The following is a 24,831-nucleotide window of genomic DNA, read 5'->3' on the forward strand; positions in this document are numbered from 1 at the left end:
CTCATACTGGTCACTGGAAGTTCAACATGGCACCTAATGAGAAAGAACTGAGGATCTGAAAAAAAGAACTGTTGCTCTACATAAAGATGGCCTAGACTATAAGAACTTTGCCAAGACCCTAAAACTGAGCTGCAGCATGGCGGGCAAAACCATACAGCGGTTTCACAAGACAGGTTCCACTCAGAACAGGCCTCGACATGGTCGACCAAAGAAGTTGAGTGCACGTGCTCAGCGTCATATCCAGAGTTTGTTTGGGAAATAGACGTATGAGTGCTGCCAGCATTGCTGCAGAGTTTAAAGGGGTAGGTGGTCAGACTGTCAGTGCTCAGACCATACACAGCACACTGCATTAAATTGGTCTGAATGGCTGTCATCCCAGAAGGAAGCCTCTTCTAAAGATGATGCACAAGAAAGCCTGCAAACAGTTTGCTGAAGATAAGCAGACTAAGGACATGGATTACTGGAACTGTTCTGTGGTCCGATGAGACAAAGATAAACTAATTTGGTTCAGATGGAGTCAAGCGTGTGTGGTGGCAACCAGGTGAGGAGTACAAAGATAAGTGTGTCTTGCCTACAGTCAAGCATGGTGGTGGGATTGTCATGGTCTGGGCCTGCATGAGTGCTGCCGGCACTGGAGAGCTACAGTTCATTGAGGGAACCATGAATGCCAACATGTACTGTGACATACTGAAGCAGAGTATGATCACCTCCTTTCGGAGACTGGGCGGCAGGGCAGTATTCAAACATGATAACGACCCGAAACACACCTCCAAGATGACCACTACCTTGCTAAAGAAGCTGAGGGTAAAGGTAATAGACTGGCTAAGCATGTCTCCAGACTTAAACCCTATTGAGCATCTGTGGGGCATCCTCAAACGGAATGTGGGGGAGCGCAAGGTCTCTAACATCCACCAGCTCTGTGATGTCGTCATAGAGGAGTGGAAGAGGACTCCAGTGGCAACCTGTGAAGCTCTGGTGAACTCCATGCCCAAGAGGGTTAAGGCAGTGCTGGAAAATAATGATGGCCACACAAAATATTGACACTTTAGGCCCAATTTGTACATTTGCACTTAGGGGTGTACTCACTTTTGTTGCTAACGGTTTAGACATTAATGGCTGTGTGTTGTTATTTTGAGGGGACAGCAAATTTACACTGTTATGCAGGCTGTACACTCACTACTTTACATTGTAGCAGTGTCATTTCTTCAGTGTTGTCACATGAAAAGATATAATAAAATATTTGCAAAAATGTGAGGGGTGTACTCACTTTTATTAGATACTGTATACACATACATTTTTACATATAGTTGTAGGTTGGACTTGGAAGGGCTCAACAGGTGTATATGTATGTGTGTAGATTTATGTGTGTGTATGTGTATATATATATATATATATATATATATATATATATATATATACACATACATACATACACAGTGCCATCCACTAATATTGGCATTCTTGGTAAATATGAGCAAATAAGGCTGTGAAAAGTTGTCTTTATTGTTTAACCTTTTGTTCAAAAAACACTCTGCTCTCATGGATATCAAACAAAAACAATTGCAAACACAAGACAAGTTTATCCCCCCAAAAAAATATTTGTTAAATATATGTGTGGAACAATTATTGGCACCCCTATGAATTCATATGAGAAAAATATGTTTGAAGTATATTCCCATTGATATTTTAATTTTTTTAGTACACCTGGGTGACTAGGAACAGAAATTGCTCAACCATATCTTCCTGTTTCACAGCGGTATAAATATGAGGTAACACAAAGGCCAAATTCCCTTAGTCATTCATCACAATGGGTAAGACCAAGGAATATAGCTGTGATGTGCGGCAAAAGGTTGTTGAGCTTCACAAAATGAAAAGTGGCTATAAGAAAATAGCAAAAGCATTGAAACTTAGTACGTAAAACCGCCTTATCGGCGTGAAAAGCAAAGTAAGAGGGATCCCACTGCAAGGCAGAATTTTCCGAAACCCTGCGAGCAGAGGCAATAGCCAACAGAAACAGAACCTTCTAGGATAACAGTTTAATGTCAACAGTATGCATTGGCTCAAACAGAGCCTGCTGCAACACACGAAGAACAAGGTTGAGACTCCAAGGCGGAGCCACCCTTCTAAACACAGGCCTGATCCAAGTCAGGACCTTAACAAAGGACTGCACATCCGGAAGCTCAGCTAATCTCTTGTGCAGCAACACTGACAGGGCCGATAGCTGTCCCTTCAGGCAACTAGCAGATAGACCCTTCTCCAGTCCATCCTGGAGAGAGGATAAGATTCTGGCAACCTTAACCTTATGCCAGGAAAACCACGCTCTTCACACCAGTGCAGATAAGTCCGCCACACCTTATGGTAGATGTGTAGAGTAACTGGCTTACGAGCTTGAATGAAAGTGTTAATAACACTCTCAGAGAAACCTCTCTTGGCTAAGGACTAATCAATCTCCACACAGTCAGCCTCAGGGAATCTAGATTTTGATGTAGGAAGGGACCCTGTAGTAGCAGGTCCCTGCGACAGGGTAACCTCCATAGAAGAGATGAGGACATCCCACCAGATCCGCAAACTAAGTCCTTCTCCACCAGGATGGAGCAATTAGAATCACAGGTGCATGCTCCTGCTTGATTCAAGCCACCACACAAAGAGGAAATAGATATATGATTTTGAACCTCCAGGGAACCACTAGAGCATCTATTAGTTCTGCTTGAGGATCCCTCGATCTCAACCCGTATATGGGTAGTTTGGCATTTAGACAGGAGGCCATGAGCCCTATCTCCGGCATCCCCTATCTGGAGCATATCTCTGCAAATATATCGGGTGGAGAGACCATTCCCCCGGGTGAAAAGATGGCCCTGCTGAGGAAGTCTGCTTCCTAGTTGTCCACACCCAGAATGTGGATCACTGACAGCATACAGTTTTGGGTCTCCCCCATTCCAGGATCTGAGAAACCTCTCTCATCGCTAAGGAACTCCTCGTTCCTCACTGATGGTTGATGTAGGCTAACGTAAGTTATATTGTCCGATTGGAATCTGATAAACTGGGACAAACCCAGAAGGGGCCAAGCCTTCAGGGCAAGAAGTTCCAAGATATTGATTGGCAACGTGGACTCCTCCTGAGTCCACAGACCCTGTGCCTCCCTGGCACCCCAAACGGCTCCCCAGCCGGATAGACTTGCGTCCGTAGTCACAATCTCCCAGGACGGTCTCAAGAAGCACGTGCTTCGGGACAGGTTAACTTGACAGAGTCACCAAGAGAGCGAATCTCTCGACAGGTTGTCTAGTATTATCTGTTGGGACAGGTCTGAATGGTCGCCATTCTATTGTCTCAGCATGCATAGTTGTAAGGGTCTGAGATGGAATCTGTCAAAGGGAATGATGTCTATACAAGACACCATGAGGCCAATCACCTCCATACACTGGGCCAACGAAGGACTTAGGGAGGCCTGGAGGGCAAGGCAAGCTGATCCGTTAGAAAGATCTTCATGGATACCGAGTCTATAACTGTACCCAGGAAATTCACCCTGATATGTGGAGTAAGAGAATTCTTTTTCCAAGTTTATCTTACATCCATGTGACCGAAGAAGACTTAGAAGGAATTCTGAGTGCTCCCTTGCTAGACGAAAAGATGGTGCTGTATCAAGATATCATCCAGGTAAGGTGCTACTGCGATACATTGTGTTCTGGCAACCGCTAGGAGAGTTTCCAGAACCTTCGTAAATATTTTTGGAGCAGTAGCTAAGCCAAACAGAAGTGCTATGAACTGGAAGTGTTGGTCCAGAAATGCAAACCTCAAGAATTGAAAATGTTCCCTGTGTATCGGAACATGAAGGTATGCATCCTTCAGGTCTATGGTAGTCATAAACTGTCCTTCCTGAACCAGAGGAAGGATTGATCTTATTGTCTCCATCTTGAAGGATGGAACACTTGAAATTTATTTAGGCACTTCAAGTCCAGAATTGGACGAAAAGTTCTCTCTTTCTTTGAATAGAACCCCAGACCTCTTTCTGATGCAGGTCCCGGGACAATTACTCCTAAAGAGACTAGGTCCCGTATGAAACCTAAAAAGGCAGACCCCTTCTCTGGTCTTGTAGACAGTTTGGAGAAGGAATCTGCCCCTGGGCGGATGGGACTTGAATCCTATCCGGTATCCCTGAGATACGACCTCCAGAACCCAATGGTCCTGAACATCAGGAAACCAAGCGTCTGAGAAAAGTGACAATCTGCCCCCTACTCGATCCAATCCCGGATCGGGGCCACCCCTTCATGCCGACTTGTTATCGGTGGGCTTCTTTGTCTGTTTGGACTTGTTCCAGGACTGAGACGGCTTCCAAGTACTCTTTGGCTGCTCAGGCTTGGATGAGGATTGAGATCGTTGGGACTTGTCCAAACAAAAGGAACGAAAATTCAACGACTGTCGTCCCTTAGGTCTGTTCTTCTTATCCTGTGGCAGGAAGGCTCCTTTCCCTCCGGTAACTGTGGAAATGATGGAGGCCAGACCTGGTCCAAATAAGATCTTCTACTTGAAGGGGAGAGAAAGTCTCCTAGATTTAGAAGCCATATCTGCAGACCAAGACTTCAACCAGAGAGCCTGGCGGGCTAGAACCGCAAACATTTTATCTCTCCTGAGGGCAGATTCCACCTCAATAAGTTCAGACAGAGAGTCGCACCAGTAGGTAGCTGATCCCGCCACCGCAACTACTGCTGCCGAAGGTTGGAATAAAAATCCTGTGTGTTGGAACATTCTCCTCAGGAAAGTTTCCAACTTCTTGTCCATAGGCTCTCTAAAGGACAAAAACATAATTTATGCTTACCTGATAAATTCCTTTCTTCTGTAGTGTGATCAGTCCACGGGTCATCATTACTTCTGGGATATTACTCCTCCCCAACAGGAAGTGCAAGAGGATTCACCCAGCAGAGCTGCATATAGCTCCTCCCCTCTACGTCACTCCCAGTCATTCGACCAAGGACCAACGAGAAAGGAAAAGCCAAGGGTGAAGTGGTGACTGGAGTATAAATTAAAAAATATTTACCTGCCTTAAAAACAGGGCGGGCCGTGGACTGATCACACTACAGAAGAAAGGAATTTATCAGGTAAGCATAAATTATGTTTTCTTCTGTTAAGTGTGATCAGTCCACGGGTCATCATTACTTCTGGGATACCAATACCAAAGCAAAAGTACACGGATGACGGGAGGGATAGGCAGGCTCTTTATACAGAAGGAACCACTGCCTGAAGAACCTTTCTCCCAAAAATAGCCTCCGATGAAGCAAAAGTGTCAAATTTGTAAAATTTGGAAAAAGTATGAAGCGAAGACCAAGTTGCAGCCTTGCAAATCTGTTCAACAGAGGCCTCATTCTTGAAGGCCCAAGTGGAAGCCACAGCTCTAGTAGAATGAGCTGTAATTCTTTCAGGAGGCTGCTGTCCAGCAGTCTCATAAGCTAAACGAATTATGCTACGAAGCCAAAAAGAAAGAGAGGTAGCGGAAGCTTTTTGACCTCTCCTCTGCCCAGAGTAAATGACAAACAGAGAAGACGTTTGTCGAAATTCCTTAGTTGCCTGTAAGTAAAATTTTAGAGCACGGACTACATCCAGGTTGTGCAGTAGACGTTCCTTCTTTGAAGAAGGATTTGGGCATAAAGAAGGAACAACAATCTCTTGATTGATATTCCTGTTAGTAACTACCTTAGGTAAGAACCCAGGTTTAGTACGCAGGACTACCTTATCCGAATGAAAAATCAAATAAGGAGAATCACAATGTAAGGCTGATAATTCAGAGACTCTTCGAGCCGAGGAAATAGCCATTAAAAATAGAACTTTCCAAGATAACAACTTTATATCAATGGAATGAAGGGGTTCAAACGGAACGCCCTGTAAAACATTAAGAACAAGGTTTAAACTCCATGGTGGAGCAACAGTTTTAAACACAGGCTTAATCCTGGTCAAAGCCTGACAAAAAGCCTGGACGTCAGGAACTTCTGACAGACGTTTGTGTAACAGAATGGACAGAGCTGAGATCTGTCCCCTTAATGAACTAGCAGATAAACCCTTTTCTAAACCCTCTTGTAGAAAAGACAATATCCTAGGAATCCTAACCTTACTCCAAGAGTAACCTTTGGATTCACACCAATATAGGTATTTACGCCATATCTTATGGTAAATCTTTCTGGTAACAGGTTTCCTAGCCTGTATTAAGGTATCAATAACTGACTCAGAAAACCCACGTCTTGATAAAATCAAGCGTTCAATTTCCAAGCAGTCAGCTTCAGAGAAGTTAGATTTTGATGTTTGAAGGGACCCTGTATCAGAAGGTCCTGCTTCAGAGGTAGAGACCAAGGTGGACAGGATGACATGTCCACCAGGTCTGCATACCAAGTCCTGCGTGGCCACGCAGGTGCTATTAGAATCACTGATGCTCTCTCTTGTTTGATTCTGGCAATCAATCGAGGAAGCAACGGGAAGGGTGGAAACACGTAAGCCATCCTGAAGTCCCAAGGTGCTGTCAGAGCATCTATCAGGACTGCTCCTGGATCCCTGGATCTGGACCCGTAACGAGGAAGCTTGGCGTTCTGTCGAGACGCCATGAGATCTATCTCTGGTTTGCCCCAACGTCGCAGTATTTGGGCAAAGACCTCCGGATGAAGTTCCCACTCCCCCGGATGAAAAGTCTGACGACTTAAGAAATCCGCCTCCCAGTTCTCCACTCCCGGGATGTGGATTGCTGACAGGTGGCAAGAGTGAGACTCTGCCCAGAGAATTATCTTTGATACTTCCATCATAGCTAGGGAGCTTCTTGTCCCTCCCTGATGGTTGATGTAAGCAACAGTCGTGATGTTGTCCGACTGAAACCTGATGAACCCCCGAGTTGTCAACTGGGGCCAAGCCAGGAGGGCATTGAGAACTGCTCTCAATTCCAGAATGTTTATTGGCAGGAGACTCTCCTCCTGACTCCATTGTCCCTGAGCCTTCAGAGAATTCCAGACGGCACCCCAACCTAGAAGGCTGGCGTCTGTTGTTACAATTGTCCAGTCTGGTCTGCTGAACGGCATCCCCCTGGACAGATGTGGCCGAGAAAGCCACCATAGAAGAGAATTTCTGGTCTCTTGATCCAGATTCAGAGAAGGGGATAAGTCTGAGTAATCCCCATTCCACTGACTTAGCATGCACAGTTGCAGTGGTCTGAGGTGTAAGCGTGCAAAGGGTACTATGTCCATTGCCGCTACCATTAAGCCGATTACCTCCATGCATTGAGCCACTGACGGGTGTTGAATGGAATGTAGGGTGCGGCAAGCACTTTGAAGTCTTGTTAGCCTGTCCTCTGTCAGGTAAATCTTCATTTCTACAGAATCTATAAGAGTCCCCAGGAAGGGAACTCTTGTGAGTGGAACGAGTGAACTCTTCTTTTCGTTCACCTTCCATCCATGTGACCTTAGAAATGCCAGCACTAACTCTGTATGAGACTTGGCAGTTTGAAAGCTTGAAGCTTGTATCAGAATGTCGTCTAGGTATGGAGCTACCGAGATTCCCCGCGGTCTTAGTACCGCCAGAAGAGCACCCAGAACCTTTGTGAAGATTCTTGGAGCTGTAGCCAATCCGAATGGAAGAGCCACAAACTGGTAATGCCTGTCTAGGAAGGCAAACCTTAGGTACCGATAATGATCTTTGTGAATCGGTATGTGAAGATAAGCATCTTTTAAATCTACAGTGGTCATGTACTGACCCTCTTGGATCATAGGTAAAATTGTCCGAATAGTCTCCATCTTGAACGATGGAACTCTTAGGAATTTGTTTAGGATCTTTAAGTCCAGGATTGGTCTGAAAGTTCCCTCTTTTTTGGGAACCACAAACAGATTTGAGTAAAACCCCTGTCCCTGTTCCGATCGTGGAACTGGATGGATTACTCCCATTAACAAGAGCTCTTGTACGCAGCGTAGAAACGCCTCTTTCTTTGTCTGGATTGTTGACAATCTTGACAGATGAAATCTCTCTCTTGGAGAAGAGTATTTGAAGTCCAGAAGGTATCCCTGAGATATTATCTCTAGCGCCCAGGGATCCTGGACATCTCTTGCCCAAGCCTGGGCGAAGAGAGAAAGTCTGCCCCCCACTAGATCCGATCCCGGATCGGGGGCCCTCAATTCATGCTGTTTTAGGGGCAGCAGCAGGTTTCCTGGCCTGCTTGCCCTTGTTCCAGGACTGGTTAGGTTTCCAGCCTTGTCTGTAGCGAGCAACAGCTCCTTCCTGTTTTGGTGCAGAAGAAGTTGATGCTGCTCCTGCTTTGAAATTACGAAAGGAACGAAAATTAGACTGTCTAGCCTTAACTTTGGCTTTGTCCTGAGGCAGGGCATGGCCTTTACCTCCTGTAATGTCAGCGATAATCTCTTTCAACCCGGGCCCGAATAAGGTCTGCCCTTTGAAAGGTATATTAAGCAATTTAGACTTAGAAGTAACATCAGCTGACCAGGATTTTAGCCACAGCGCCCTGCGTGCCTGAATGGCGAATCCTGAATTCTTCGCCGTAAGTTTAGTAAGATGTACTACGGCCTCCGAAATGAATGAATTAGCTAGTTTAAGGACTCTAAGCCTGTCCGTAATGTCGTCCAGAGTAGCTGAACCAATGTTCTCTTCCAGAGACTCAATCCAGAATGCCGCTGCAGCCGTGATCGGCGCAATGCATGCAAGGGGTTGCAATATAAAACCTTGTTGAACAAACATTTTCTTAAGGTAACCCTCTAACTTTTTATCCATTGGATCTGAAAAAGCACAGCTATCCTCCACCGGGATAGTGGTACGCTTAGCTAAGGTAGAAACTGCTCCCTCCACCTTAGGGACCGTTTGCCATAAGTCCCTTGTGGTGGCGTCTATTGGAAACATTTTTCTAAATATCGGAGGGGGTGAGAACGGCACACCGGGTCTATCCCACTCCTTAGTAACAATTTCAGTAAGTCTCTTAGGTATAGGAAAAACCTCAGTACTCGTCGGTACCGCAAAATATTTATCCAACCTACACATTTTCTCTGGTATTGCAACTGTGTTACAATCATTCAGAGCCGCTAACACCTCCCCTAGTAATACACGGAGGTTTTCCAGTTTAAATTTAAAATTTGAAATATCTGAATCCAGTCTGTTTGGATCAGAACCGTCACCCACAGAATGAAGTTCTCCGTCCTCATGTTCTGCCACCTGTGACGCAGTGTCTGACATGGCCCTAATATTATCAGCGCACTCTGTTCTCACCCCAGAGTGATCACGCTTACCTCTTAGTTCTGGTAATTTAGCCAAAACCTCAGTCATAACAGTAGCCATATCCTGTAATGTGATTTGTAATGGCCGCCCAGATGTACTCGGCGCTACAATATCACGCACCTCCCTCTGAGCGGGAGATGTAGGTACTGACACGTGAGGCGAGTTAGTCGGCATAACTCTCCTCTCGTTGTTTGGTGAAATTTGTTCAATTTGTACAGATTGACTTTTATTTAAAGTAGCATCAATACAGTTAGTACATAAATTTCTATTGGGCTCCACTTTGGCATTGCAACAAATGACACAGGTATCATCCTCTGAATCAGACATGTTTAACACACTAGCAAATAAACTTGCAACTTGGAAATACAATTCAATTAGAATAATAAAACATACTGTGCCTTTAAGAAGCACAGAAGATCTATGACAGTTGAAAATTAATAAATTGAAACAGTTATAGCCTCAATCCTTGTAAACAACACAACTTTAGCAAAGGTTTAATCCCATTAGCAAAGATAACAAATTCTGAAAGCAGGAAACAAATTACAGAATAAACGTTTTTTATCTCAGTCAAACTACAATTCTCACAGCTCTGCTGAGAGAAATTACCTCCCTCAAAATAAGTTTTGAAGACCCCTGAGCTCTGTAGAGATGAACCGGATCATGCAGGGAATACAATGAGTTGCTGACTGAAATATTTGATGCGTAGTAAAAGCGCCAAAAAACGGCCCCTCCCCCTCACACACAGCAGTGAGGGAGAACAGAAACTGTCAGAAAACAGATTAAGCAACTGCCAAGTGGAAAATAGTGCCCAAACATTTATTCACTCAGTACCTCAGTAAATGAAAACTATTTTACATTCCAGCAAAAACGTTAAACATAATCTCTAGTTATTAAACAGCTTTATGTATTTCTTACAGTGTAATTCTAGTGAAGTACCATTCCCCAGAATACTGAAGTGTAAAGTATACATACATGACATTATATCGGTATGGCAGGATTTTCTCATCAATTCCATTGTCAGAAAATAAAAGCTGCTACATACCTCTATGCAGATTCATCTGCCCGCTGTCCCCTGATCTGAAGTTTACCTCTCCTCAGATGGCCGAGAAACAGCAATATGATCTTAACTACTCCGGCTAAAATCATAGCAAAAACTCTGGTAGATTCTTCTTCAAACTCTGCCAGAGAGGTAATAACACACTCCGGTGCTATTTTAAAATAACAAACTTTTGATTGAAGATATAAAACTAAGTATAATCACCATAGTCCTCTCACACATCCTATCTAGTCGTTGGGTGCAAGAGAATGACTGGGAGTGACGTAGAGGGGAGGAGCTATATGCAGCTCTGCTGGATGAATCCTCTTGCACTTCCTGTTGGGGAGGAGTAATATCCCAGAAGTAATGATGACCCGTGAACTGATCACACTTAACAGAAGAAATATCCTCAAGGGGGTTAGTAGTACAATTAGCTAGTATTGAAATGGCACCATCCACTTAGGGAATGAACCCCACAATTATATTTGAAAGTCAGGGACCGGGAACAATTTCTTAAAAGTTGCCGAGGGTGAAAAGGAAGTTCCAATTCTTTCCCATTCGTTACTAATAATGTTCGCCATATGAACTGGTACAGGAAAAGTCTGTGGTACCTTCCTGTCTTTGTAGACCATGTCTAACCTAGGGATCTTAGGTTCATCAGGTAGCTTAGCCTCTGGAACCTCTAGCGTAGACAGGACCTCCTTTAGTAAAAAACGCAAATGTTCAATTTTGAATCTAAAGGAGGGTTCCTCCGCCGGAGGAAACTTAGTAACAGACGTCTCCGAATCAGAAAGTTCACCCTCTGACACTACAGAGGTTAACTCATCCTCGGATAGCTGAGACATACAGGCTAGATCCAATAGGAATTTAGATGACTAAGTCAGAAGAACTATGTTTAACCTTTCTCTTACGTTTCCTAGAGATAGGTAGGGCACATAGGGCCACAGACACCGCCGACTGTAGCTGCGCTGTAAAGTCTGCAGGAAAAATCCCCCTCTAGATGGAGAATTAGCTGTGCTGCGGGGAACTGCATGTGAAGCGGTTTGAAAAGACAGGGCAGAAATCTCTTGGGTCATAGAATCCTGAGAGGTTGATGGCTCAGAGGGACTAATTGCGCTATGGGTACTGGCAGACTTAGCTCCCTTTTTAGACTTTAAAACAGTGCTTAGGCAAATGGAGCAAAATTGAGCAGGAGGGCAAACCACAGCCTCCTCACAATATAAACAGGTATTATTATTTACTATAGAAGGAGTAAAACCCTCTAACTTAGTATCAGAGTCCTCCATAGCTTTGGTATGTAATTCCACAGATGGGATAAAAAACGTTACAAAAAACAAGCGTTTTTAATATAAACAGGCACCTTTACAATCCCAATGGCTGGGGCACTCAACACCTCCTAGACCCAGACAAATGATCAGTGAAACGCTCTCCTCAGGAGTGTGGTCTGCAGCAGGATCGCAAGGAAGTAAAAGAGGCCGCACCTGGTCACGTGGTACGCAAGACAGGATTTCCTCTGCTATGCAAGAGTGTTAAGCTAATATGAGCTGCGCAACACTCAAAAACGAAAGTGAAACCTGTCTGTTCCCAAGCCAAAAGCACACAATCCCCATAACTGTTCCCAATAATCTCCCTAAAGGAGATATTAACCATTGATCCTATTGATGTATAGAGGAGTCACACTGTGACCCTATAGAGGAGTCCCTGCTATAACAATAAAGCGGACTTAACCTCTAGGATCCATGCTGTGGAACAGATACAGTCTCTCAAGTGTGACAGCCTTGTAGCAACGCTCTAACAGAGACCTGAGTGATTAAAAGCAAGCAGTGAAACTCATAAACACTGATTGCTCAGGAGTTGTTAGCTAACAGCCTGGATGGTTTCGGAGAAAAACTTTCCCTGCATCTCCAGACTCTAAATTTCATCAATACTCTCACTGAGAGGTTTATATGATTACTTAAACTCCAGTTCTCTTGTGGTGTATCCAGTCCACGGATCATCCATTACTTGTGGGATATTCTCATTCCCAACAGGAAGTTGCAAGAGGACACCCACAGCAGAGCTGTAATATAGCTCCTCCCCTAACTGTCATAGCCAGTAATTCGACCGAAAACAAGCCGAGAAAGGAGGAACCATAGGGTGCAGTGGTTACTGTAGTTTAAATTTAAAAATTACCTGCCTTAAAATGACAGGGCGGGCCGTGGACTGGATACACCACAAGAGAAATAAATTTATCAGGTAAGCATAAATTGTGTTTTCTCTTGTATGTAGGTGTATCCAGTCCACGGATCATCCATTACTTGTGGGATACCAATACCAAAGCTAAAGTACACGGATGAAGGGAGGGACAAGGCAGGAACTTAAATGGAAGGAACCACTGCCCGTAAAACCTTTCTCCCAAATATAACCTCCGAAGAAGCAAAAGTATAAAATTTGTAAAATTTTGAAAAAATATGAAGCAAAGACCAAGTCGTCGTCTTGCAAATCTGATCAAAAGAAGCCTCATTTTTAAAGGCCCAAGTGGAAGCCACAGCTCTAGTGGAATGAGCTGTAATCCTTTCAGGAGGCTGCTGTCCAGCAGTCTCATAGGCTAAGCGGATTAAGCTTCTTAGTCAAAAAGAAAAAGAGCTTGCGAAGCCTCTTGACCTCTCCTCTGTCCAGAGTAGACAACAATCAAAGCAGATGTTTGACGAAAATCTTTAGTAGCTTTTAAGTAAAACTTTAAAGCACAGACCACGTCCAGATTGTGTAACACAAGGATGGAACAACAATCTCTTGATTGATATTCTTGTTAGATACCACCTTAGGTAAGAACCCAGGTTTGGTACGCAGGATTACCTTATCCGTATGAAAAATCAGATAAGGAGAATCACATTGTAAGGCAGATAGCTCAGAGACTCTACAAGCCGAGGAAATAGCTACCAAAAAAACAACTTTCCAAGATAAAAGCTTGATATCTATGGAATGAAGAGGTTCAAACGGAACTCCTTGAAGAACCTTAAGAACCAAGTTTAAGCTCCATGGTGGAGCAACAGGTTTAAACACAGGCTTGATTCTAACTAAAGACTGACAAAATGCCTGAACGTCTGGAACATCTGCCAGACGCTTAACTAGCTGACAATCCTTTTTCCAAACCTTCTTGGAGAAAAGATAATATCCTAGCAATCCTGACCTTACACCATGAGTAACCCTTGGATTCACACCAATAAAGATATCTACGCCATACCTTATGGTAAATTTTCCTGGTGACAGGCTTTCGTGCCTGTCTTAAGGTATCAATAACTGACTCGGAGAAGCCACGCTTTAATAAAATCAAGCGTTCAATCTCCAGGTAGTCAGCCTCAGAGAAATTAGATTTGGATGGTTGAAAGGACCCTGAAGTAGAAGGTCCTGTTTCAGAGGCAGAGACCATGGTGGAAAGGATGACATGTCCACTAGATCTGCATACCAGGTCCTGCGTGGCCACGCAGGTGCTATCAGAATCACCGATGCTCTCTTCTGCTTGATTTTGGCAATCAGTCGAGGGAGCAGAGGAAACAGTGGAAACACATAAGCCAGGTTGAAAGACCAGGGCGCTGCTAGAGCATCTATCAGTGTCGCCTTGGGATCCCTGGACCTGGATCCGTAACACGGAAGCTTGGCGTTCTGGCGAGACGCCATGAGATCCAGTTCTGGTTTGCCGCAACGATGAATCAGTTGTGCAAATACCTCCAGATGGAGTTCCCACTCTCCTGGATGAAAAGTCTGACGACTTAGAAAATCCGCCTCCCAGTGCTCTACACCTGGGATATGGATAGCTGATAAGTGGCAAGAGTGAATCTCTGCCCAGCGAATTATTTTTGAAACTTCTAACATCACTAGGGAACTTCTCGTTCCCCCTTGATGGTTGATGTAAGCTACAGTCGTGATGTTGTCCGACTGAAATCTGATGTACCTCAGAGTTGCTAACTGAGGCCAAGCCTGAAGAGCCTTGAATATCGCTCTTAGTTCCTGAATATTTAATGGAAGGAGAGACTCCTCCTGAGTCCACGATCCCTGAGCTTTCAGGGAGTTCCAGACTGCACCCCAACCTAGAAGGCTGGCATCTGTCGTAACAATTGTCCAATCTGGCCTGCGAAAGGTCATACCTTTGGACAGATGGACCCGAGATAGCCACTAGAGAAGAGAATCCCTGGTCTCTTGGTCCAGATTCAGTTGAGGGGACAAATCTGTGTAATCCCCATTCCACTGACTGAGCATGCATAGTTGCAGTGGTCTGAGATGTAAGTTTAACGCCTGTATCAGGATGTCGTCTAAATAAGGGGCTACTGCTATGCCCTGCGGCCTTAGGACCGCCATAAGCGACCCTAGAACCTTTGTAAAGATTCTTGGGGCTGTAGCTAATCCCAAGGGAAGAGCTACAACTGGTAATGCCTGTCTTGAAAGGCAAACCTGAGAAACCGATGATGATCTTTGTGTATCGGAATGTGAAGATAAGCATCCTTATCCTAGATCCACTGTAGTCATATAATGACCCTCCTGGATCAGTGGTAGGATGGTACGAATAGTTTCCATCTTGAACGACGGAACTTTGAGAAATTTGTTTAAGATCTTTAGATCCAAAATTGGTCTGAAGGTTCCCTCTTTTTTGGGAACCACAAACAGATTTGAGTAAAAACCCTGTCCCTGTTCCTCCTTTGGAACTGGATGGATCACTCCCATAACTAGGAGGTCTCGTACACAGTGTAAGAATGCCCCTCTCTTTATCTGGTGTGAAGATAATTGTGAAAGGTGAAATCTCCCTTTTGGGGGGGAAGCTTTGAAGTCCAGAAGATATCCCTGGGATATAATTTCCAACGCCCAGGGATCCTGAACATCTCTTGCCCACGCCTGGGCAAAGAGTGAAAGTCTGCCCCCTACTAGATCCATTCCCGGATATGGGGCCGTTCCTTCATGCTGTCTTAGAGGCAGCAACAGGCTTTTTTACCTGCTTACCTTTTTTCCAGGTCAGGTTTGGTCTCCAGACCGTCTTGGATTGAGCAAAAGTTCCCTCTTGTTTATTATTAGAGGAAGTTGATGCCGCACCTGCCTTGAAGTTTTGAAAGGCACGAAAATTAGAATGTTTGGCCCTTGATTTGGACCTGTACTGAGGAAGGGCATGACCTTTTCCTCCAGTGATATCAGCAATAATCTCCTTCAACCAGGCCTGAATAGGGTCTGCCCCTTGAAGGGAATGTTAAGTAGCTTAGATTTTGAAGTCACGTCAGCTGACCATGATCTAAGCCATAGCGCTCTGCGCGCCTGTATAGCAAAACCAGAATTCTTAGCCGTTAGTTTAGTCAAATGAACAATGGCATCAGAATAAAAGAATTGGCTAGCTTAAGTGCTCTAAGTTTGCCAAGTATGTCATCCAATGGAGTCGCTACCTGTAAAGTCTCTTCCAGAGACTCAAACCAGTACGCCGCAGCAGCAGTGACAGGGGCAATGCATGCAAGGGGCTGTAGGATAAAACCTTGTTGAATAAATATTTTCTTAAGGTAACCTCTAATTTTTTTATCCATTGGATCTAAAAAAAAAAAAAAACACAACCGTCCTCGACAGGGATAGTAGTACGCTTTACTAGAGTAGAAACTGCTCCCTCCACCTTAGGGACTGTCTGCCATAAGTCCTGTGTGGTGGCGTCTATTGGAAACATTTTTCTAAAAATAGGAGGGGAAGAGAACGGCACACCTGGTCTATCCCATTCCTTATTAATAATTTCTGTAAACCTTTTAGGTATTTGGAAAAACATCAGTACACACCGGCACTGCAAAGTATTTATCCAGTCTACACAATTTCTCGGGCACTGCAATGGTATCACAGTCATTCAGAGCAGCTAAAACCTCCCTAAGCAACACGCGGAGGTGTTCAAGCTTAAATTTAAATGTAGAAATATTAGAATCAGGTATCTTTCCTGAGTCATTAACATCACCCACTGAATGAAACTCTCTTTCCTCAGCTTCTGCATATTGTGAGGCAGTATCAGACATGGTTCTTAAAGCGTCAGTATGCTCTGCATTTTGTCTCACCCCAGAGCTATCTCGCTTACCTCTAAGTTCAGGTAGTCTGGCTAATACCGCTGACAGTGTATTATCCATGACTGCCGCCATGTCTTGTAAAGTAAACGCTATGGGCGCCCTAGATGTATTTGGCGCCATTTGAGCGTGAGTCCCTTAAGCGGGAGTCAAAGGGTCTGACACGTGGGGAAAGTTAGTTGGCATAACTTCCCCCTCGTCAGATTCCTCTGGTGATAAATAAAGACAGAAAATGATCTTTATTGCATAAAATGAAATCAGTACATTTGGTACACATTCTAAGAGGGGGTTCCACCATGGCTTTTAAACATAATAAACAAGGAGTTTCTTCTATGTCAGACATGTTTATACAGAATAGCAATGAGACTAGCAAGCTTGGAAAACACTTTAAATCAAGTTAACAAGCAAATATAAAAAACGGTACTGTGCCTTTAAGAGAAACAAATTTTGTCAGAATTTGAAAAACTGTGAAAAAAGGCAGTAAATCAAACGAAATTTTTACAGTGTGTATAATAGGCTAACAGAGCATTGCACCCACTTGCAAATGGATGATTAACCCCTTAGTTCTAAAAACAGATCAAAAAAACGAAATAGACGTTTTTTAACAGTCACAACCAACTGCCACAGCAAGCTGTGGCCCTACCTTCCCCAATAAACAACTTTGGAAAGCCTTTGGGCCCTTTAGAGATGTCCTATAGCATTCAGAGGGCCTTTGAGGGAAGCTGGATGTCACAGTTTGTAATTTTAACTGCACCAACTGTAACTTTTATACTACAACAGTGGAAATTGTTTCTAGTCAAAATTTAAGCCAGCCATGTGGAAAAAACTAGGCCCCAATAAAGTTTTATCACAAAAGCATATATAAAAACGATTAAACATGCCAGCAAACGTTTTATATTGTAAATATCATAAGGGTATTACCCCTGGGAGTAAGCATGATACCAGTCGTTATTAAATCACTGTATTCAGGCTTAACTTAATCCGGTATCAGCAGCATTTTCTAGTGTTTTCCATCGCTAGAAAAAATTATAACTGCACATACCTGATAGCAGAATAAACTGCACGTCATTCTCTCGCTGAAGTTACCTCATCTGTGTAATCCCCTCAGACATATGTGAGAACAGCAATGGATCTTAGTTACAACCTGCTAAGATCATAGAAACCTCAGGCAGATTCTTCTATTTACTGCCTGAGATAAAATAGCACAACTCCGGTACTATTTAAAAATAACAAACTTTTGATTCTATATAGCTATATTTAACCACTCTCTCCTACAACGTCCTTGCTTGTTGAGAGTTGCAAGAGAATGACTGGCTATGACAGTTAGGGGAGGAGCTATATTACAGCTCTGCTGTGGGTGTCCTCTTGCAACTTCCTGTTGCGAATGAGAATATCCCACAAGTAATGGATGATCCGTGGACTGGATACACCTTACAAGAGAAATACCCATTACATGACTGTCCAAATCTTCTGACACTTCTCTGCCACCTCCTCTAGTGACGAAAGGCAAAGAATGACTGAGAGGATATGGGAAGTGGGAGGGATATTTAAGCCTTTGGCTGGGGGTCTTTGCCTCCTCCTGGTGGCCAGGTGTTGTATTTCCCAACAGTAAGGAATTAAGTTGCGGACTCTCCCTGCTTATGGAAAGAAACATAGCTTTTTGGCAATAACCACCAGAGTTGGGTTTTATCACACACTATGGTGGTGGCATTTTAATGTTTTGGGGCTTTTTTTCTGTCAGAGGGCCTGGAAATTTTGTTATGATACATGGCATCATGGACTCTTTCAAATATCAACAGATATTTAATGAACACCAGATTGCCTTTGCCAAAAAGCTTAAAATGGGCTGTGGTTGGATCCTCCAGCAGGACAATGATCCAAAACATACATCAAAATCAACACAAAAATGGTTTACTGGCCACAAAATAAATGTAATGCTATGATCATCCCAGTCCCCTGACTTGAACCCCATAGAAAACCTGTGGGGTGAACTGAAGAGGCGAGTCCACAAGCGTCTACCTCAAAATTTGAAGGATCTGGAGATATTCTGTATGAAGGAATGGTCTCAGATCCCTTGCCATTTATTCTCCAACCTCATCAGGCATTATAGGAGGAGACTAAGAGCTGTTCTCTTGGCAAAGGGAGGTAGCACAAAGTATTGACTAAAAGGGTGCCATACATATATTTAACAAAGATTTTTTTTTAATTTTTTTTTTTAGATAAACCTGTGTTGTGTTTGCAATTGTTTGATATCCATGAGAGCAGAGTATTTTTGTATATTTTTTTAACAAAAGATCAAAAGGTTAAACAATAACATTGCTCATATTTACCAAGAGTGCCAATATTATTGGAGGACAGTGTACACACATACACACACATATACACCTCTGAGTCCTTCCCAGTCCAACACCTTGCCATATATCATATCCATTTAACTCAATGTTTAAACATATTTATTAATACAAAATATATATAGATTTGCAGGGGTTAAACACAGAGCATTGCCGGGTCGCAAGTGCAAAAATGGCATGCTCTAACAAATTAGACCACATGTCAATTTTGTACTATTATGTTCCTTTAAGGGCTAGAAAATTGATGTGCCAGCTATGTATATATGTGGTGCTACAAAACGGGTTTAGCCAGGGGCGTCTTTAACGTGGGGCAAAAGGCCATAATTTAAGCGTGCCTTTTTTGCACTAGCGACCCGCAGGGCGCAAACTGCAGAGCGATAGGGGCCACGCAGCACATCAGTCTGTAGTTTGCATTTGACTGACGTGCAGACTGCAGAGCCCAATGCTGAAGCTGAAGTGTCAGGCCCGCCCACCCTTTGGACAGCCTGCTCCGTGCAGAGACGCTTATTTCCAGCACAGGTGTACATGTGCTGCCCTCCCTTATTCTGTGCTCCTTGGATGGCGTCCCACTCTAGATATATGAATGGCACTGGTGGGTCCAGATGCACTCCCACCCGGAGAACGTCTCCCAGCTACAGCCCCATCACACTGTCAGACTAGCAACATCATGTTACATTCTTAAAGTAATGGAGGAACCAGTGCAGTGACAGATGAAGAAGGATCTCCTCCCAGGATACTCACACACTTATCCACTCACTGAGGTTCCAGCAGTTAATTGTTTAGACTTTTCTTACTTCTTTTTTCAGGTGGACTTTTGTTTTTGCTTTTTGTTTTTTAGAGCTTACATTTATTCATTTTGGTCTCTTATGTTTTTAACTTGTCTCCAACAATTCTCACAATCCTCTCAGTGTCACTCACACTTTCCCCCTCATTTACTGTCACTGGCAGTACAGCTCTTCCTTACTCTCTTTTTTAAAAGTGTCTGTGTTAGAGTATCTGTGTTAGTGTTTGTGGGTCTGTGATAGTGGGTGTCTGTTTTTGTCTTGGTGCCTGTGTGTGTGTTTGTGTGTTAGTGTCTGTGTGATAGTGTGGGTCTGAGTGTATGTGTTAGTGCATGTCTGTGTTATTGTCTGTGTGTGTGTTAGATTTAGGTGCAATTTTAAATATAGGTGTGTGTGTGTATGTATATATATATATATATATATATATATATATATATCTGTTTGATTTGTTATGTGACATTACCATTATTTGATTTGCTATGTGCTGCTACCACTGTTTGATTTGTTATGCAGAGCTCCCATTGTCTGATTTGTAATGCAGCACTACCACTGTCTGATTTGCTATGCGGCCCTACCACTGTTTGATTTGTTAGGTGGCATTACCATTGTTTGCTTTGCTATGCGGTGCTACCAAAACAAAACAAAATTGGTGTAAATTAGAAAGTTGCTTAAAAATGCATGCTCTATCTGAATCATGAAAGAAAAAAAAATGGATTTCTTATCCCTTTAACTAGCAATGAGATAGTATGTAATCTTGGGGTGGAGAGCAAAATTGCATGGGAGGAAAATGTTTGCCCAGGGTCCAATTGATATTAAAGACGGCCCTGGGTTTAGCATATTTTCCTAAAATAATGTTAAAAAAAAAAAAAGTCAAAATTCTATGAACCTGCTCCCTGGCTTCTGGGATTTGTGTCTTATTTAAACATAAAACATACTTCAAATTACCGATAGGAGTCAAGTCCTACAAAAAAAAGTGTGGCACCAAGACTTCCACCCTCCCTCACAATTATTTTGTGTGTGTATATATATATATATATATATATATATTCAAACACGCACTGTATTTGTATGTACTGTATATAATATATACTATTTGGTTAAAAAAGGCAAATTAAATTCAAGGAAGGATTATATGGTTGCCTTTGGGCCTGAGAATCTTCCTCTGTCACAGAGTCTCACCCAATTAAGGTGCATTAGTCCTATTTCTGCTGAGGGGATCTAAATAACCCCAGAGCAAGCAACAGAGAAATGTAAGAACCATGTGTAATAAAAGATAATAAAGATAATATTCATAACAGGGGTGATAACACAGCAAGACCACTGACAGTCTTTCATTGTAGGAAGTGTTACTGCCCATTGCTAGAGGATCTCACTATCTCTCTAACCAGATTGTGCTCCAGCTCCTCCCACCAGCAGCAGCAGTGTTTACTGAAGTGTTCCTGTTCTCTGTCCAGAGGGAACTTAGTTCCTCCTGCAAAAATAGTGTAGGAACTCCGTTCCCATGCGTTCCCACTCAACTTGACCCCTGATGAGCAATGCTTTAGAAAGATCTCTGCCTACAAACATGGTGCTGTGATGTACCTGTGTTACTCTACAGACCTCGAGAGACATACAATTTTCTATCTCTTACATTCCCATCAATACAAGTTTGATCTTATTATAGCGATATTCCTATTCAAGCAGCAAAGTAGTGAATTTTTTTCCCTTCCTCAGTATTCAGTTTGCAGAAGCAGAGTATTAGAATGCTTTCTTGGAATGTATTGGAGCATTGTATTTTGTCCCTTAGGCCTTAGGTTGGACAAGAGAGAATGTAAACAAAAAAAATTGTGTTTGTATGGGGTATAGCAGATATAGGGGTAGATTTATTAATGGTTGAGCGGACATGATTCGCTGTAGCGAATCATGTCCGCTCGACCTCGCTAAATGCCGACAGCATACGCTGTCTGCATTTAACATTGCACAAGCATTTCTGGTGAAATGCTTGTGCAATGCCGCCCCCTGCTCACTGGCGGCGAATCGGTCGCTAGCAGGGGCCGTCAAATATTCCGATCGGATCTGGATGATTTCAGTCCGCCTTTAAAAGGACATAAAAACAATTTGGGATAGAGACAAAATAATATAATATGTACTTTAATTACTTTACCTGCCAATTTATACAGCAGTGCCTCACCATTAACCCTTTCTTTTTAGTTTCTGAATTGTAAAGATCTAACTCCACCCACACAATTCCTTTTATGTCTGTATCTATGTTTATTATTCTTTTGGTAAAATGCAAAAGTGAATAGGGATTATCTGCTGGAGCATGCCTAGAAGCTGGGAACTCAGTTGAAATACAATGCCTGTGTCTAAATACTGATAAGAGGGGTGGAGTTAGCTGCTCCAGGCAGTTTAGCTATGTAATTAATTTTGCTTATTTTTGAAAATTATTTTAAAATACTTGCCAGTAATTTTTAAACATTTTTTTATGCAAACTATTTTAAATTAATTACCCCTTTTAGGATATGCACAGATCTCAACCTGTATTAGGGCACTTTAAGGAGCAGAGGTCTTACGACCGCTGCTTCTTAACTTCCGTTTCAGGCGGACCTGAGACGATGGGGCTTCGATGCAGCATCCGCTGCTTAATAAATCAACCCCATAGTATGAAAACAGAATCTAACATTAATACACAAAGCATTTGTGATATTTTCTAGATAGAGTGTACTTGAGATATTTATTTAAATAGATGAATTAACTGAAAAATTAAAATTTGACTTTATCCTATCTTTAACGTTGAGTGAACTATTAAGTTTTTCCCTCTGGGTTAGTGACTTTTAACCCCTAACTATTAAGTAAACTCTTGTGATATATATAGATATATATTTATTTAGTTTTGTTTTTTTACACAACCCTCTGCTGCCAAATATCTACTAATCATGTTTTTATTTTTTTCCATTTCTGCTCAAAATGTCTCAGCAACTACTGCTTATTTTTTCACCAAATAACAAGTAAAATCATGCTAAATTTCAAAGATTAGAGCAGCTTTTTTTGCTAAAAGTTTGGCTAATAGTTGGTGTGTGCATGACGAACCCTTTTTGTCATGCAGGGGGAACACAGATCAAACACTTTTTTTTGGCAATCCCCCGCTCTACAGGTGGGTGATTGCTGGTCGTCTAGTGGGAGGCACTCCCAAGCTTCATGGGAGTGCAGGTGAAGTAACCAAGGGGGCAGAACTGGGAAGCTCAGTGTAGCTGCAAGGGAGCTAGATGGGGGGGGGGGGGGTATTCAAACCCCTCAATCTCAGCCCCCATAGCACCTCCAAAATCCCTAATTTGAAAGAGAATCATTTGCTCTTGCATACAGAAGATTTTTAAAATAAATAAAAAAAACTAAAGTAGAAAAAACACACAGGGATTTGCTTGGGAATGTGCAATACAAATATTTTTATTTTCTAGTTGACAAGTGTGGTAACAGTGAACACCTTGCAAGGAAAAAGTGCTTTCATTTCTGTACTGAACAACGTGACCTCTAATCTATATTATAACCACCAAAAGCCCGTATGGGCCCTTATTTCACATGTGGTTACCCATGATGACAATCTAGCAAGGTGATCAAAGTAACAGCAGTGGTCACTTGGCCATTTTCAGTATCATTTATTAAAATCTAAGAAAACAATTATATATTTTTTATACAGTTTTTGCCACAGCTATCTCAGTTGCTATGAATTATAAATGTAATAATGTTGAAAAACACAATATAATTTGTGTAGGTCACTCACTGAAATTTGACTTACAATAGGTTTTAAATGTAGATAGCAAAAAAAGCTCAAAATTGTCTCAGCAATAGGGTGAAAAAAGGCTTAGCAGCAAAAGGGTTAAAAGTACTTTTTTTTTAACACTTAAACTTAAAGAGATAGAAAGGTCAAAATTTGAAATGTACATGGGTGCATTTCAGTTTTCAATAGAATATTTTTTTGCAATATACTTCCATAAGCAAAAATTATTCTAGTAAAAGTTATAACTGTTTTTTAGTGGTATATGCACATATGCTGTAAGGGCCCGTGCAACAGTATTGTGTCTGTGAAGACTTAGGGGCCGATTTATTAAGCTGCGAATGCAGCTGTTTCCACGCAAGCCTTTAGGCTCGCCGGAAACAAAAGTTAAGAAGCAGCGGTCATAAGACCGCTGCACCTTAACTCATCCACCACATCTGAGGTGGCAGACTGTAATCATCCCAATCTGATACTGCTAGCGGCCGAGTGTGCAGGGGGCGGCATTGCACAAGCATTTCACAAGAAATGCTTGTGCAATGATAAATGCCGAAAGCGAATCATGTCCGCCTGCTGCTTAAAAAATCAGCCCCTTAATTTGTGTAATACAAACCGCTGCTGACTCTCTGAGGAAGTGTGGTATTTGAATATATAGCTTAAAGGGATAGTAAAGTCCAAATTTAAACTATCATGATTCAAATAGGGCTTGTAATTTTAAACAACTTTCTAATGTACTTTTAGCATCAAATTTGCTTTGTTCTCTTGTTATTCATAGTTGAAAGCTAAACCTAGGTAGGCAAATATGCTAATTTATAAGCCCTTGAAGGCCTCCTCGCATTTGACAGTTTTTCACAGCTAGAGGGCGTTAGTTCATGTGTTTCATATAGAAAACACTGTGCTCATGCCCGTGAAGTTATTTAGTCAGCACTAATTGCCTGAAATGCAAGTCTGTCAAAAGATCTGAGATAAGGAGGCAGTCAGCAGAAGCTTAGATACACGGTAATTACAGAGGTAAAAAGTATATTTCTATAACAGTGTTGGTTATGCAAAACTGGGGTATGGTAAATAAAGGGATTATCTATCATTTTAAACAATTAACATTTTTGGTGTTTACTATCCCTTTAAATTAATATTACATTTTTCAATGTTTTTTCACAAATTATCACTATGTTGAATTATGCAATCTCACTCTCTCTCAATACACACACACACACACATAACAGGGGTGGAAAAATATCACTATAGTTAACTAGTCAGGGGTTAAAAGCTACTAGCCCAGAGGGAAAACGTTACTACTCCACTTGGTGTTAAAGATAAAGTAATTTTTTTATTTGTCAGCTGAAATCTCTCTTACAAAAAACAGGAACAAATGTTTATACGTAAAGCAACACAAAGCTTAAATCTTAGTAGTAACATAAATGGAGAAACGAGGGAGGCTGATATAGCTCTTTAAAAAGACAGAAGAAAAGCTGACACTTGCTTTAAAATCTCTCCTGTATCTGGCACGATGGGGATTAGGCACCATATTGTTTGAATGTGGATATTAAAGGCCCCCATCTGTTTCCACCCCCCTATCTGAGAGTGTGCGTGGAGTATGGAAACAGCTATCTGTGGTTGGTTT

At 42.4% G+C, this 24,831-nt stretch overlaps 1 protein-coding gene across 2 annotated transcripts in view; it reads right to left on the minus strand.

Annotated features, from left to right (window-relative positions):
* Positions 1–24,831, minus strand: part of PEBP4 (phosphatidylethanolamine binding protein 4) — a 594,014-nt gene that overhangs the window by 276,251 nt on the left and 292,932 nt on the right. The gene's annotated exons all lie outside the window — the stretch shown is intronic.

The sequence above is a fragment of the Bombina bombina genome, chromosome 6, assembly GCF_027579735.1.
Source record: "Bombina bombina isolate aBomBom1 chromosome 6, aBomBom1.pri, whole genome shotgun sequence".
Classification (NCBI taxonomy): Eukaryota; Metazoa; Chordata; class Amphibia; order Anura; family Bombinatoridae; genus Bombina; species Bombina bombina.